Source organism: Hermetia illucens, chromosome 3 (genome assembly GCF_905115235.1).
Source record: "Hermetia illucens chromosome 3, iHerIll2.2.curated.20191125, whole genome shotgun sequence".
NCBI lineage: Eukaryota > Metazoa > Arthropoda > Insecta > Diptera > Stratiomyidae > Hermetia > Hermetia illucens.
Window position 1 is genome coordinate 16,822,146 of NC_051851.1, and position 15,624 is coordinate 16,837,769.

The following is a 15,624-nucleotide window of genomic DNA, read 5'->3' on the forward strand; positions in this document are numbered from 1 at the left end:
ATCTTTTCAAAATTCGCAATCAATATTTTTAAACTTATTAAAACACAGACCCCACCCCCTCAATTTTCATTTGAATCTCTTACTGTCTGGCGCTAACACTCCCCTAAAGCAAAACCAAATTAATGAGCAAAACGACTGCAATCTCTGGTGGAAGATAATGAAGCCGAATTGAACCTCGTTATGAGATAAAAGCTCAAGCTAACGCCTAGCATTTGTACAGTTCTTTATGGTAGTTCTTCTTCGTCCTCCCTCCTCCTGTCCATGCCAGAAAGTATTAGTAAATTATTTTTTAATTGAATAAGAATTTGACGGACTTATTTTCCCAATAGATAAAGCTCCAAGATAGATTTTTCAGTTGAATCAGTCGCGATGATCTGGACGGTGGTATCAATTCTGTTGTCTCCGTGGACTCTGTTTTCGGCTATTTCGCTTTTTATTTCCTATAAATGGCTAACATCCACCTATGATTTCTTCGAAAAGAAAAATGTTCATTATGAAAAGCCAAACATTTTCTTCGGGAATTTCACGGGAATGATACTGCGACTGGAGACGAATTTTGATATGGTCAAGCGGTTTTACATGAAATTCAAGGATTACAAGTGAGTTGAGATATCTCCAGTGATTTTAATATGGTTGGATTCTTTTATATCAGAATCCAATTCGTGAAAGGCGTTTGAGTACCTAAACTACAGATTAAAGAGAGTTACCAATTTAGAAGGCAGGTCTGCACTCGGGTGTATACCGCCTACCTAATCGAAGCAAACATACATGGTTGCCATAAACTAGTGTATGGGACATAGCGCGTGAACCACACCCATGTGCCACCGTTGTCGCATTTCCGAGAAGTTTGCACTCTTTGTCGACTGTTCTGTGCCACATAGTTTTAGGACGAGTAGGGGATGGCGGTAGGAGAGGCTCGTGCTGTCGCTATGTAGGTGGGAATAGAACTGGATGAGGTCATTGTTGTGGGATTGGCATTTGGTAAGGAATTGGGTTAGGAAGTTAAGAAGGAACCGGTCAATGCGTGTGTAGTTTATCTCGTCTTGGTTGCAGTGGGGATTGGACTGAGGAAGGGAAAGGCGGAAGAATCTCCTTTCACTTACCCTTAGACTTTCCGGTTGGGCTGAGGAGACGTCACATGATGCGAAGAAGCCATACGTGAACAGAGGACGGATAAGCTTCTTATAGCAGAAGAGTTTGACTTTGAGGAAGGATGGCGAAATCATTCTTCAGGATGGGCCATAGGGTTTTCAGCCCAGCTATGGTATTGGAAAGGGGGGAAAAATGGCTCTACCGCGGAAGACGATGGCTTCACATTTGTTGGGGTTGAGGAATAGTTTCCAGGAATCGAGGAACTTGTTGAGGGTTAGGATCGTAGCATTGATGCGGTTTGTATGCTTCGGTAGGAGGTATATAGGATCAAGCTGACGACTTGATTCTATATACCTCTTCCCGAAGCATACGAATAGGTAATCCAGAATAAGTCTGCATGGTTGTGGGTGAAATGTGAGTGTGTGGGACAGCTTGAAGATGAGGTCTTCATGACATACCACTGTTTGAAGGATTTCTGGATGTCAAGGAGGCAAGTGGTGGTGGGGATGTTTTTGTTTAATTGGGAGAGAATGTCAGTTTTGAGAACTAGGAGGGTGTTTAAGTTGCCGTGGCCGCGCCTGTTGGGAAACTGGAATGGGGAATCATGGCATGATCGGAGATGTGTTGGTTCATGACGTCGTGGATATTCACATCCACCTGAAGAGCGTTATCATTGATACAGCCACAAACACACTTGGCCCCAGCCGCAAGAAAAATCGAAAAGGCTGGTTCGGCGATGAATGTAAGTTAGCAACGGAACGGACGAATCCTACATACCGAGTAATGTTGCATTCTCAAACAACGCGGGTGCACACAGAGACCTACAAAGAACTTAGTCGAGCGGAAAAGCGACTTCACAGACGAAAGAAGGAAGCCTGGGAGAACCAACAGGTCTGTGAACTAAAAAAGTACAAGGAGCAACTGCACCAGGCGCACAAGTTTTACCAACAAGTCAGCAGGATGAAATCTTATACACCTCAATGCTCATCCTGCCGAGACAACGAGGGAAATCTGATTTCCAACAGAATGTGCTTATTGGACCGATGAGTTGAGTAGTTTGATGAACTCCTCAACAACCAAAATATCGGCGAGTTGGAGGTCTCTTTAGATGACGAACAAATGTTGGCACCACCAAGTATAGAAGAAACAATCCTTGCAATCAACCGGCTTAAAAACCATAAGTCGCCAGGAGCCGATGGATTTACAGCCGAATTGGTTAAATATGGAGGCGACCAATTACACTAAGTGGTTTATCAACTAATGCTGAAGGTGTGGGACAGCGAATCAGTGCCTGACGATTGGCAACGCGGCATAATCTGTCTCATACATAAAGGGGGGGGGATATCACGCAGTGCAGCAATTATAGAGATATCACGTTGCTGAATGCCATTTATAAGATATTCTCTTCTATCTTGCTAGGCCGGATAGCCCCAGCCCCATACGCCCAAAACATCATTGGTCCACACCAAAGAGGCTTCAGATTTTCTCTCTGCGGAAAGCGATGGAAAAACTGTTGGAATATGGACATCAATTGAATCATCCTTTCATCGACTGTAAAGCCGCCTATGACAGCACAACCAGGGTAAAACTGTACACGGCCATGAGAGAATTCGGTATCCCAACGAAATTGGTAAGACTGACTAGGCTGACCCCGACCAATGTACGAGGCCAGCAGGATCACTCTCGAGACAATTCAACAGTAAAAACGGTCTACGACAAGGCCCTTTCATGCTCCTCTTCAATCTGGCCCTAGAGAAGTGACTTGCGATGCAGACGTAAATACAAGAGGCACCATCCTCTTCAAGTCCACCCAACTACTGGCCTATACTGACGATATTGATATTATTGGAAGAACAACCCAAAATGTACACTCTACCTTCATCCAGATCGAGCAGGCAGCGTCCCACCATAGGGTCAAAGCTCTTACTGTACAAGACTATGATCTTCCCAGTCCTTATGCATTCCTCGGGGACTTGGGTTCTTTGCAAAAAAAACTGCGAACACTTGGCCATGTTCGATAAAAGAATCCTCTGAAGAATTTTTGGCCCCCAACATGAGGATGGACGATTCCATAACCTACATAACGACGAAATCTATGAGCGATACCACGACCATCTGGTTATGAATAAAATCCGGCTCAACCGGTAGCGGTGGGCGGGTCATTTAATCCGTATGGATGAGGATGATCCAGCCAGGAAAGTCTATAAGGGCAATATCTATGGTAGAAAGAGAATACGAGGCAGACCCTGCCTGAGATGGAGCGATGGCGTGGGTCAGGACTCCAGACAGCTTTTAGGGATATCGAATTGGTGGACCTCGGCGCAAAACCGGGGTGTCTGGAGTTCCTTATTAAGGCAGGCCTAGACCGGAACTTTCAGTTTTGCATCTGGAATGAACTATTCTCCCAGATGCCGCGACCTACTTTGCACAAGTGCCGGACACTGTCCCAGGACATGCATAGAGGTGTTGTCACACTCCTCATAAAACCTGCAGGTAGTGTCCGTAGATATCCCTAGCTTCCCTAGGTGATAGTTTAGCCGACAGTGACAAGTGAGAATTCCCATTTTGATTTGGAGGTTCTTTTTGGTGAGGTTTAAGCAATCCTTTGTACGCATGGGTTCTGAAAGATTTAGGGTGAAAAGCATCCTTTTTACCCGCTTTCGGAATAAAGACCACTTTTGCCCGTCTCCATGCCCTTGGTATGTATGCTATGTTCCTTCTTATCACCCTCAGAAGAGACTCTAAGATAATTCCTAGGCCTCTCTGGATTAGTGCTCGGAAAATGCCATCTACTCCGGGTAATTTTAGTGGTATAAAAGTTCCCACTGCCTACCTTCGCCTAGCTTCTGAGGATACCTCTTTTGCTAGTTTCCAGTTCTCCTTTCTTTTCCTTTTATTCATTGTTGGGGTGTCAGGCAGAATGTTGTCGCCTGCCGCCCGTGGGGTAGGACCCCGGGAAATGAGTTCTGAAAACCAGGTGTACCCTGTCCTCTTCATTCTCGGTAAATGTCCCACCTACCTTCTTCAAACAGACAGAGGATATTCCCCCGCCTTTGGCTACAGCCTTGTAAAGCCTGGTTGCTTCTGTGATCCCAGGCGGTGCGGAAAGTAATATCCGAGTTGGCGGAGCAGTCCATCAGACAATTGCAGAGTTTGAAAATGGTGCACATACCAAGGAAGATATGGCGTCGCTGCAGGGAGGAGAGATGGAAAGTGCGGAGACGTGACGGATAATTAACCTGTGGAAGATTCTTTTTGCAAAAGAGGGTCCGGGTGAATTTGGGTTATCCAACTTGAAGAGCGTGACAGTCATGAATGTGGGGGGGGGGGCAGACTACACAGCAATATTCAAGGATGTTTCTGACAAGGGAGTTGAAGAGTGTTAAGGAGGACTGAATTGAGGTAAAGTCAGAGGAGGAACGTAGGAAAAAACCAGACATTTTTAAACCTCTATTAATGATGCCAACGAAGTGGGAATTGAAACGAAGTTTTTCGTCGAATATTACACCCAGGTCCTGGAAGGCGATCAGTAGTGAAAGTGGTTGTCTATAGAGAGAACAGGGAAAGGATGTTGGGGAAGGTTTAAGCGAATAACACATCCAGTGGCATCTGTTGACATTCAATGTTAGCTTGTTGACCGGACACTAACGGACTAAATTATCGAGGTTGGACTGTAAGAGAGCACAATCCGGCCGAGACGAAATAGAGGCAAATCATTTAAGGTCGTCTGCGTAAAACAAATACGGGTAGGGGAACAGGAAGAGCACGGGGCCAAGTATAGAGCCTTGGCGAATACCAGAGGAAGGAGAGAAGCAACGAGATGAGTAACAATGAAAAGAGACTTTGCAGGAATGGTATGAGAGATAGGAGGAAAGCCAGGAGATGACTGAGGGAAGGAAGTCTAGTAATCAAAGTTTAGAGAGGAGAATGTTATGGTCAACGGTATCAAAGGCTTTGGAGAAATCGGTATAAATAGCATGTACCTCCTGTCGTAAATTAAAGTATTTAGCGACAAAGTTGGTAAAGACTAGAAGGTTTGAAGCCGTAGATCTATGTTTCACGAAACCATGCTGCTCTTTGACAAAGAGGTGGCCGAAGTGGCTGGTCAACCAGTCGTTGAACAATCTTTCCTGGCTTTTGGAGCAAGAGGAAAGAAGAGAAATGGGGCGGTAGTTCACAGCAAGAGAAGGGTCCCCGCTCTCGAGGATAGGTATGATAAGGGCCTCTTTCCAGAGATGGGGAAAGTAGCATTCCTATAGACTTTTGTTGTAGAGGGAGGGAAAGGGAAATGTGTTTTCTACAGTTCAGGAGGAAGAGGTGGCCCATCGGGGCCAGGTCCGACAGGTACTCCAAGACAACGATAGAATGCCAGTGTTCCATTAAACTCTCACCTGCTGACTAGGTATAAATATTACCTATTGTTATCAACGTAATTTTTCTTTCAGATGGTATGGTATGTTCGCAATGCGCAACCCATCCCTGATGATCGCTAGTCCAGAAATTATCAAACAAGTTACTGTCAAGGACTTCGACTCCTTCCTCAATCATCGATTTATCTTCAACCCTGAAGATGAGCCGATATTAGGCAATTCTCTGTTCGTTTTGAAGGACCAAAAGTGGAGAGATATGCGAACTACCCTAAGCCCAGCTTTCACCGGCAGCAAGATGCGTCTAATGTTTCAATTGATGGATGAGTGTGGCCACAATGCTAGGAAGTTTTTGAAATCCGAAGCCAAAGGGAAGGGACCAATAGAAATGGAACTGAAAGACTTTTTCACACGTTTTACCAACGACGTGGTAGCAACATGTGCCTTCGGGATTCAAGTAAATTCGTTACTGGAAAAGGACAACCAATTTTATCAGATGTCGAGAAAGGCTACGAATATATCAGGGCTTACAGCTATTAAGTTCATGTTGGTTTTAAATTTTCATCAGATTAAGAAGGTATACTTTCTTTCTATTAGAATTAATGGAGTTTGGAGCTAAAACTTATACTTCTGTCACAGCTTTTCAAAATAAAGATTTTCGATGAGGAATTCACGAATTATTTCTACAGGCTGGTGGTGGATACAAAGCAAGAAAGAGCCTTGAAGGGAATCATTCGTCCAGACATGATTAACCTACTCATGGAAGCTCGTAGGTGAACTCTGCAAACAGCTGATGTCGACAAACCCGCCATTGACGAAAGTTTCGCCACTGCCCAAGAATTTAGTGCAGGTCAAAAGCCAGTAAACCGCTTTTGGACGAATGACGATCTGGTCGCCCAATGCATCGGCTTCTTTGGTGCAGGTTTCGAGACCTCAGCCGCTTTAATGAGTTTCTGTGCTCATGAGCTAATGGAGAACACCGACATTCAGCGAAAACTAATCAAAGAAATCGATCAAGTTCGTGAAGAATTGGGAGACAAACCTCTAACATATGAAGTTCTTCAACGGATGCAGTACATAGATATGGTTGTATCAGAAACACTTAGAAAATGGCCACCGCTAATAGCTACAGATCGAGCTTGCAATAAGCCTTATGTGATTGCTGATGAAAATGGCGGGGAAGTGAAATTAAACCCAGGAGACGTCATTTCAATACCCATTGTTGGCCTCCATCATGACCCAGAGTATTTTCCTAACCCAGATAAATTCGAACCTGAACGATTTAGTCCGGAAAATAGAACCCAAATACAGCCATTCACTTATATGCCATTTGGAGTTGGTCCAAGGAACTGTATTGGTAAGTGGTTGAAAACTGAGCTTTAATCTAGGATCAGCGAATACAAGTTTCAATCTCAAACTCTCTTTCAGGTTCCAGATTTGTTTTAATGGAAACTAAGGTAGCTATCTTCCATTTGCTATCAGAGTTTACTTTTGAGGCTTCCCCGCGTTCCTGTTTGGCAATATTGTTGGATAAAACTAGTTTTCAACCCAAGCCAAAAGGTGGATTTTGGATAAACATGAATACACTAATCTACTGTAATTTGCATGGACCCAGTAAAGGAAGTAAAGTTTTTGTTAGCATGTATCTATAAACTGTAGTTTCACGCAAGAATCGTGCCGAGATCTGTCGTTACACCAGGAATCCGCGATATTACAACAATTTGTGACCATCCCCTTGGGAAGTATATTTGAAACCTCCGAAAAAACTAGGTGAGACTTATGTTCTATGTTTGAATATTTAATGCAGGCACTTCGAGAATGGGGGTTGACATCGGGTTGTCGGGGAAAAACTGTCAATTATAGAAATAAGATCTATGATATTTAATTTGCTATTACTTTTCTGAAAGTAGCTTCATCAATGGCGCATCAATCGGCGTCCAGTCAAGAACTGCCTTCATAAGGAACTCTAAACATACTGGTTTTCCACCGACAGCAACCAAATCGATGCCACTAGCAGCTGTCTGACATCTAGACCTACAGATGATCTGCTACGTCCTTTTTTATTGCTTCGAAAACTTTCTGAAGTGGGCCCTCTTCATCCATATGGACTGTATGGCTTTTATTCACAAACAGACAGTCGTGGTATTGCTTGTAAGGGTCGTCGTTAGATTGACTACCGAATCGTCCCTCATCTTGCAGGCATTCAAAATTCTTCATAAAATTCGCCCCTCCAACGCTGATTTTTCTTGCTAAGAACACCAATCTCATAATGATTGGCAATTGACTTGTAAAGCAAGATCTAGTCTGGGTCAGCCTAACTAGCTCTAATAATTTAACGTCCAAAGAGACTGTCAGAATAACCAGTTGACAGCTGAATTATGGAGGTTAATCGTTGAATGTAAGGCAATAAAAGTTCTATCGATCGCGGTGAGTGGAAACCAGCGCGACGCCGTATAAAAGTATGGGAAGCGTATAATTGAGCACACCTTGACCAGGTACAGGAATAGGCCTCACTAATTTTGATGCTCCTACAGAGGAGACTTTGCTCTGAAAGTTGGGGCTTAAGAATATACTTTAAAGTCTTCCCTGCGTGTCGGAAGAGGCGGCTAAAAGGGAATTCCAATGATATAAGCTCTTCAAGCTTCTGAGCCTAAGCGAAGTAAAATGATGGGACTCAGGAGAGTATTCCTCGCCCTCTCCACCAATGGAGAGCGAAGTATAGCCAATGCGAATTCTCACTTCTACCGCAAAGCGCGCTCTCTTCCGCAAGGTGGGCTATGAAAGTCGGTTACTGACAGACTTCTAACTGCAAGATTCCGGTTCAGGTTAAGGAGCATCACAATTGTACAATTCCACAACGGAGACTTCCGATATAGTGGAGAAGGCTGCTTTTTGCAAGCAATTAAACGCAGTTCAGGGAAGACTTCCTAAACCATAAACTTCCATTGTGATTGTCATGAGCAATTTGAATGTCAAGGTGGGATCTGACAACCCCTTGTTTGGACATGTAATGGGGCAATACGGTTTTGATGATCTCAACGGTAATGGTAGGAGGTTCGTGGATTCCTGCAACTTCCACCACCTCGTGATTGGCGCCACATTGTTCAAGCGCAAAGCCTGCCATAACGTCAACTGGGTTTCAACTGACCGACGCCATGCGAGCAATCAGATGGACCACTTCGTGTTCAGCTGTAGATTTACGAACTGCTTTTTGGATGAACATAATCAGAGCCGCACTGACATCGGCGTCGAAAGGGATCACCATCTGATGGTCGGTTACGCTCGCTTTTGTGTTTTAGGTCCGCCACTTCCTGCAGTGTTGGAGAGCTACGACCTCCCGAATTTAACATCGACCGCTTGTATGACGCAGCTGTTACTCGACAGTGGGAGAGCTATCTTGCTGATCGAACGGTGGATATACCGAGTAACCCGTGTGAGAATATCAATAATCATTGGGCCACTAGCAAAAGTGCCCTTTTCTCGGGTGCTACACTGGTCGTCGGCCACATCCCGAAGGGATGTCATGAGATCTGGCTGACTGCGGAATCATGGAAGCGGTCCTATGAACGCAGCTGACCGCTGCGAGTGATGGCGGAAGTCACACGCGAATTTGAGCGCGATACCGAGCGAAATGCCGAGAAGTTTAGCGTAGTAGGAAACCCGTTTGAGTGTGACAATTGGGGTATTTGTGTGCTCCCTGCTGTTGTAAAAATAATAGCTAAAATAATCCTAGAACGCATCAAAGAACATCTCGAAACCTTGATCGACAAAGAGTAGCCTGGTTTCCACTCGCGACCCTCCTGCATTGGTCACATCAACACCCTAGGGATTATTTTGAAGCATTGCGCAGAGTTTAGATCTTCGCTGCATCTACTTTCCATCGATTTCGAGAAAGCTTTCGATAGCGTGAACAGGGAATGTATCTGGAGTGTTCTACGCAGGAGAGACATTCCGGAGAAACTAATAACTATTATCAGAACGACATATAAGACTATGATCTTGCCAGTCCTCATGTATTCCTCGGAAACTTGGGTTCTTAGCAAGAAAAATTGCGAACTCTTGGCCGCGTTCGAGAGAAGAATCCTCCGAAGAATATTTGGGCCCCTACATGAGGATGGACGATTCCGTAGTCTACACAATGACGAAATCTATGAGCGATACCAATAGGTTACGGTGGGCGGGTCACTTAATCCGTATGGATGAGGATGATCCCACCCGGAAAGTCTATAAGGGCAATATCTATGGTAGAAAAAGAAGACGAGGCAGACCCTGCCTAAGATGGAGCGATGGCGTGGGTCAGGACGCCAGACAGCTTTTAGGGATATCGAATTGGTGGACCTCGGTGCAAAACCGGGATGTCTGGAGTTCCTTATTAAGGCAGGCCTAGATGATGATGACATAAAATGGTGCTGCACCGAGATCAAATCTCGAAGGATTTTGAGATCCAAAGCGGAGTGCCAGGATTGCATCCTGTCACCAATATTATTTCTTCTTGTGATCTTTGACGTTCTTCATGCTGCCTTGCCCGGTAGACGTGGAGGAATTCAATGGGTTACGACATCTTTCCTCAAACACCTCGACTACACTGATCTGATTTGGGAAGAAAGGCAAGTAGAGTTGAACTGAAGATAAACATCAACAAAAACAAGGTTCTCAGTCTGATGGACCATCGCACTCTCCCTATCTGCATTAATGGGTAACGCATCGAAGGCGTTGATCAATTTGTATATCTAGGAAGCATGGTTTCCACCGACGGTGGTACCGAACTGAATGTTGCCCGAAGCATTAACAGCGCTAGATCCACTTTCGCTGCCTTATCTTGAATTTGAAAATGCAGTTATCTCAACACCAAAATCAAGTTGAGACTGCTCAGACAGAAAGGACACTAGCCTCTCTGTGCTGCTACATGGAAAGTGAACTCCCCTGTTACCTAAAAGCTCCAAGCTTCTGAAATATGCGATCGAGTAGTCGTGCGTCGTGGTCTTCAACGACTCCTGCGCGTGCACGTTCACGGCTTCAAAAAACTGAACTCGTTGGGAGCTCCGGCGGCGCCTACCCTGAACGCAGCTCCACCCTGCTTAACAATGTTCGCTCCCTTCAGTATGCGTCATTACCTGATCGACACAGGCGCCGACGTCTCAACCCTCCCGAAGGTTCGGTTCTGACAGGAACAGTTTGGTGTGAATAGAAGTATTTAGGCTCAGCCACCTGTCATTATAGGAACCTTGTTCCCTGGTTCCGGCCTGGGTATGGAGAAAATTGAACCCTCTTTTGCTAAAGCATATTTCATTTTCCTTTACACCACAATGATCGGGTACCCAGAGTAATTCCACCGTATTGAATCTAGAAACAGAGTTCAATCGGTTTCTACATTCCTGAACGATTTTTGGAGTGATCAAAGTACTACCCAAAGCCCTCAATGCAGCTTGACTATCGCTACAGATTGCGATGCGCCTGCCCTTCAACTGCTCGTCAATAATCGGCTTGTCACTAATAAATATTTCTAGCCATCAATTCATAAGGATTTTAACTCCTGGGCCAGAAAGTACATCGCGTGCCAGAAGTGTAAAGTCACCATGCACCTATAGAAAGAGGTAGGCTCATTCCCTCGGTCTACAGATTCACACGACCCACATCAACATTATTGGTCCCTTGCGTCCCTTCGCGTGGTTTCAAGTATTGCCTCGCAATCAACGATAGGTTCACGTGATGCCCTGAAGCAATACCTCTGGCCGACATTTGCGCACAATCGTGCGTCGAGGCCTTTTGTCGTGAACGGTCCCCAGGCTTTGGAGTTCCGACCGAAGTCATTACTGACCAGCGAATGTAATTCGAGTCTACCCTGATCTCGGGGTTGGGCAAACTCTTGGGCTTCAAATACCACTGGGCAACTGCGTACCACCCGCAATCCAATGGTATGCAGGAACGCTGGTATAGGACGACCGACACGAGGAAGGCCGCTATAATGACACACGATGACTTTTCATGGTCGCAAGTCCTGCCTTTCGTTTTACTTGGCCTACGTACAGTAGTCCATCGTGAAGAGTTTGCCGCCGGCCCCACCGAGGTGGTATGTGGGGAGAATTTTTGAACTTTTTTACTGAATTTTTACTGAAGGGCATTTGAGGTAACCACGAACGATGACGTGTAGGTGTGGTTGACGCGTTGTCCCCTACCAAGGGGCGTATGGCACCCATGTGTATATGTATATATACGGTGGATACCGTCAATTCCTGTATAGGTTTAAATTAGACACTTCACATGTCATGCGATGCGGTCCCAGAGGACCCAGCATATTCTTTCAATGCCCGAAGTTCATGGAAGAAATGAGAAACTTAAAGGAAAGTCTACGTGAAATGCTATCACCGGAAAATTTTGCCCGGAGAATTTTGCGCCTTGCTAGGAAGATTGTGAAGCGAACAACTCCACAATTGCAATGGTCCCGGGTAAACTTGGAAAAGTGGAAGAGATTAGGAAGGGGCAGTTACGATCGCCGCGGTTAAAAGGAAGGTGACCTAGCTAAAGTAAGTTAAGTTGGCCCCACTAGGTAATATTTTAAGGTGGTTCCATGGGGTAGAGAAAATCGGGGGCAGTTTTAGTGAGCAGAAATCCCACACACTTTCATGTCTTTTGAATATGTCCACCTCCTTATCAAAGACAGACAGACAGACATTACCTGAGGAGTTGCCAGATTTACCATTAGGTGCGTCCCTTCGTGCGGATAAGGAATGCTCGACGGATGCGTATGAATATGTTAATATGTCTCGGACGAAGCGGCCTATGCAGTAGCCGGAATGATGCCGATCGACATTTTGGCCGATGCGGCGGCACGTATCTATGATGGACCCGGAAGGAATCCCTTAACAGGTGGCAGCTACGGTAGGAACGGGCAACAAACGGTCGATGGACCCACAGATTGATTCCCAGCCTGAAGGTGTGGACGCATAGAGCGCATGGTGAGATAAACTATGATCTCACGCAGTTTCTCACACGACATGGCGGTTACCGTAAATACCTCTATGGGTTTAAAGTAGGGAGCTCACCCAACTGTACCAGTTGCGACGAGATTCCGGAGGATCCGGGGCATGTTTTCTTCCATTGTTCTAGATTCGCTAAGGAAATTAACAGTCTAACGGAGACATAAAGACGAACACTAGCACCGGAAAATATCATTGGAAAAATGCTTGTCTGCCAGGAGAGCTGGAATGCAGTGAATGAGGAAGAGGACAGGAGTTAGGGGGTGGTTTTAGTGGGTAAAAATCCTACACGCTGGAATATGTGTACCAGTGTCTTTGGAAGATTTCCACCTCCGGGAAAAAACAGATAGACATTGAATCGATTTTACTAAGGATTAGCTCCACAAAAAAAATCGTTATTCCAGATGAATTCCTAGCTCATCGTCGACGATAAGTTGTTAATTTACAAAACAGACCCTAAAGTCAATATAGACGTAAGGCACACAGCTCTGAGGGTGTGTCAAAGGAACAAAGTTGAAAGTTAAACAAACGCTTCAAAACAAAGTACTACGAAGTATTGTGGACGCTCGATGGTTCACTCGTAATGAGGATCTGCATAGGTACCTGAGAATACAGATGGTTAGAGAAGTCATCGAGGAGCATACAATTAAGACAAATGTCGGTATCACATTGAAATGAATAGTTCGATATGCACAAGGAGCTAAATCTTCTTCTTTTTCTTCAGCCTTTGTCCCGTTCACAAGCGGGGTCGACGCGTCGTGATCGAATGCCTGACCTCGAGGCTTTTAAGTCCCCATTCAGCGTATCAAGCCACTATTTTGTTTCGGTCTCCGTTTTGGTCGTTTGCCATCGACTTCGGTGTTCAGACCAATCTTGGCAAGTGAATTCTCGTTAGCACGAATTGCGTGATCATACCATCGAAGACGCCTCTCTCGCAATTTTTCCACGATCGGTGCAACCCCATAACGATCGCGGATATAATCATTTCGGATGTGATCAAAACGTGTCACGCCACTTGTCCAACGCAACATCTTCGTCTCCATTACCGCGAGACGACGTTCATTGTCTTTTATAGTTGGCCAGCACTCAGAACCATAGAGAGCGGCAGGACGCACGATATTGGGGTAAATTTTAGATTTGAGACGTTTGTTGATACATCGATCACAAAGAACACAAGTTGTAGAACACCACTTTATCGAGGTTGCGTTAGTGCGTGAAGCAATTTCATAATGCAGTTCTCCATTGTCTGATAGGGTTGATCCGAGGTATTTAAATCGCTCAGTTCTGGGCAAATCACTGCCATTGACAGTGATTGTGCCGGTTTCATGGGGCTCGGTCGTCAAAAATTCAGTTTTGTTTAGATTCAATCTGAGACGTGTCGTATGAGGCGATCATTCCATTTTTGGACAAGTTGCTCGAGATCATTTTTGCTATCAGATGCTAGGAAAACATCATCTGCTAAAGCAGTGTGTAGGGCTCCGCACGTTGGATGTCCCATGTGACGGTGTCCATAACAAGAACAAAGAGGAGTGGTGTTTCCTTGATGAACACCGACAGAGACACGAAGCGGTTTTGATACACCCGCCATACTTCGAACTTTACTTTTCGGATCGTGGTAGAGCAATTGAACCCAGCGCACGAGTTCTTCTGGCACTAAGTGTTGTCGTAAAGTATACCAGATGAGTTCGTGTGGTACACGATCCAGAAAGGCAATATAAAGAGAGCGCAGCGTGTATTGCGTCAGTAGTTCCGCAAAATTTGACAAATCAGGCTTGATTCACGGTTATTGCAACGATTTCGCGAATACGGTTGTGAAGGATGCGTTCAAAAATCTTCATGGTATGGGAAAGTAACCGAATCGGACGGTAATTTGAACATTCTGCTGGGCTACCTTTCTTTTCTCATATTGGAACAATGGCACTTTCTTGCCAGTCAGACGGTGTTCTTCCTTCCTGAATAATCCGATTAAAGAATTCACTGACCGCAGTGTTGGGTCCCAGCTCTTCTCTTTCCAGAGCTCAGATGCGATGTCGTCAGGTCCTGTGGTTTTCTTAGATTTCATTCGTTTTATTGCCTCCTCAACTTCAGTTGCAGTGACAGTTAAGCCCTTGGGTGTTTAACGTAGGTACCTGTCGTGGAGATTTAATCCTACGGTCCTCTTCAGACACGGATTGATTTTGTGACCACAATCAGAGCCCCGCTAAGACAAGCAGCAACGGTACCAGTCTATACCAAGTGCATGGCTTAGCATTCATACTGGTGGATGCAAGACCTACCTAAATCTTTACCGAATTAAGGAGTACGGCACCCGTGTTGAAACGCAACACCACGCCGAGGCCCGAAGGTCTCTTCTCGTATGAGCATCACCAACAACCCCCATGAAACTCCCACTAGGGGGGCAACCGCAAACAACCGAGCTGTCCTCACATACAACAGGAGTTCACCCGAAGTATGTGAGTCCAGGGATTTTCCCGCTTCCCATGGTACCAGTAAGGTTTCGTGACCAATTTGCCACTTCAGATGAGTCCCTGTGCAGACTCGGGTCTGATTGCCCTGATTAGGCCTTTGGAGCATTCGCCTACTGAATCACGGCCGGTAAACCAAAGTGAGTACAGCGTCTCCCGGTGCCACCACTATGGAGGTTCTCCTCGGCCACTTGGTTTTGGTTTGGCCGATAGGGTTGCCGCCCCATCTTCCTCGCCGCCACCTCTGAGCACCTAGTTGCGCTGACAGGTGGAACTACTCCAAATGTCGGCAATGATTGTGGAAGTGGAGGATGAGCAAATTCTTCAGTTGAAATCTGCTCGAAGTATTCTCGCCATCTATCCGGTGCGGCTCGACGGTTGGTAAGCAAAGTACCGTTCTTGTCATTAACGCAACAAAAGTGTTCGATATCCTGTGTACGTTCGTTACGGCTTTTAGCAAGTCGATACAGATCTCTCTCGCTATACCGAGTGTCCAATTTATCGTAAAGATCTTTGTAATGGTACGCTCGAGTGACAGCGACTGATTTCTTTGCTTCCCGGTTGTTATTATTAAATAATTTGCCAATTAGCGAGCGTTTTATCGTCGAGAAGTTTTTGGTAGAGGTGTTTCTTTTCACGGACCTTTATTGCAACATCGTCATTTCAAAGCCAGGTATATCGGTTGATGTAGCACTTACCCGGCTTGGTGACTCCGAGGGTTGC

At 45.4% G+C, this 15,624-nt stretch overlaps 1 pseudogene; it reads left to right on the forward strand.

Moving 5' to 3' along the window:
- The first annotated feature begins 369 nt into the window (after positions 1 to 369).
- Positions 370 to 7,111, forward strand: LOC119650876 (annotated as a pseudogene).
- The last annotated feature ends 8,513 nt before the right edge of the window (positions 7,112 to 15,624 follow it).